At 40.7% G+C, this 2005-nt stretch overlaps 1 protein-coding gene across 1 annotated transcript in view; it reads right to left on the reverse strand.

Moving 5' to 3' along the window:
• Positions 1-2005, reverse strand: part of Ank3 (ankyrin 3) — a 316865-nt gene that overhangs the window by 143931 nt on the left and 170929 nt on the right. The window lies entirely within an intron of this gene.

A 2005-nucleotide genomic window follows, 5' to 3' on the forward strand; every position in this document is an offset into this window, starting at 1 on the left:
CCCATCCATCCATTCACCCATCCTCCCATCCATCCTCCCATCCATCCTCCCATCCATCTACCCACTCATTCATCCATCCATCCACTCCATCCATCCATGCATCCATCCATCCATCTTAACCAGCTCAGGGGTCAAACGAGAAGAAATCAAGATTATATCATTATATCACAGATTCTATGAGGCGACCATATCAACACAGCTGTCACTTCCTTAAAGTAAGACCTATGATTATGACTTAAGATCACCTTTACTAAAGAAACATTTATTTTATATTTTTGATAGAAATTTAGGAAAAAGTTGGGAGGGAAATAAAGTTTATTTCCCCCTTACTATGGAACTTTGTGTGTGTGTGTGTGTGTGTGTGTGTGACACAGTGATAGCACATCCTTTAGTAAAGTGTTGGCTACTAATTCAAATACTATTCTAGACTTGGAATTCACGTAAACTCTGAATAAATGGAACCTGTGATGCATGAAGTAGCCAATGCAAACCATCCATCTAATAAAAAAAAAAAGCAGTACTAGGCGTTCCAGTGATTCAATTTGTAAACTCTACAAGCTCTGTAAATGAATGAAATGCATTCAGTGCACTTTGAGAACAAGAGTATGTTTGCTTTAAACCCATGAACATGTGTACAGTTCCTTCCCTGAACACTATGTCTGTGTGAAACGGAACCGAATGATTCAAGGTTATTTTATATTGAATATGTTCATGGAGGACAGGTATAGAGAAGCCAAGAAGAGAATTTAAAAGTTCAAGAATCATGTGAAGGAGCTCAATGTTGTTTTGCTGCTCATAAAACTTCGTTCTGTTTGTTTTAAAGATTTACTTTGTGTATGTGAATACACTGTCACTATCTTCAGACACACCAGAAGAGGGCATCGGATCCCATCTCTCCAGCCCTTTGTTCCATCTTTTGAATGTTCAGAATTTAATTACTTTACAACAGGAACCTGATAAAAATAATAGGAAGAGAAAAAAATTGACCCTTGTCTTTAAAGAGAGAAGTGTAGTAAATCTCTATAGAAATTTGAGATAGATCTATAATTCATATATATGTATATATGTATACACAAATATACATATATATGAAGGACAGGACTAATTCTGAAGGTCAGTGGTAGAGTATTGCCTAGCATGGGTAAGGCCGCACGTTCTCATATATGTAAGAAAAAATATATGTATACATCATATGTATACATAGGATATGTATAAATACATATGCATATACACATAAGACAAATTCTATCCCTAAAGTAAAGTATATGCTGAAAGAAGAAAAAGTCTGCCTGCCAACCTCCCAATAGTGAAGACAAGCAATGGAGGAAGGGGACTTTTATATTTTGGTTTGTCATCCTTTTCTAGTAACAGGAGACTCAGGTGTCAGGGAACTGCCCTCTCAAGTCCTCAGGGATCTGGAGTCTGGTGGAGGCTTCTCAGCACTGGCCAGCATCTCTGAACACTTAGACAACTTCTGTCCGACCTTTGTCTCGGAGTCCATTCTGACCCCTAATGGGTTTCTCTGCGCTGAGATTAAAAACTCACTGCTCTGTACGAGAAACACCAGGGCACTTCACACTCAGACACAAGTCTCATGAAATGCCCTCAGAGTCTCCGGTACTTCTAATCACTGTGTGTTGAGAATTCAGAAGCATTTCTAGGCAAGGCAAGCATGCCACATAACAAGGAATGGGTAGATGAGGTTGTGTGTCCAGCATCAAACATTCAGCAAGACTTGCTGAACTGTGGACGTGTGAGGACAGGAAGGCTGAGTCTGTGGGTTCTGGGGTCACAGGGGAGTCACAGGGTCATAGACATGATAACTGGATACTAGCATGGAAAGAAATGTGCTTGTGACTGTCCCATGGAGAGCCTCCAGGGCTAGGCAGGCAGTAAGCGCAGATTTCCTGGGAGAGGTGGTCCAGCTGTGCAGGACCAGCCTGGCTAATGAACCACATACACACACACACACACACACACACACACACACACACACACACACACA

The sequence above is a fragment of the Grammomys surdaster genome, unplaced genomic scaffold (assembly GCF_004785775.1).
Source record: "Grammomys surdaster isolate TR1022 unplaced genomic scaffold, NIH_TR_1.0 367, whole genome shotgun sequence".
In the NCBI taxonomy this organism is placed as follows: Eukaryota; Metazoa; Chordata; class Mammalia; order Rodentia; family Muridae; genus Grammomys; species Grammomys surdaster.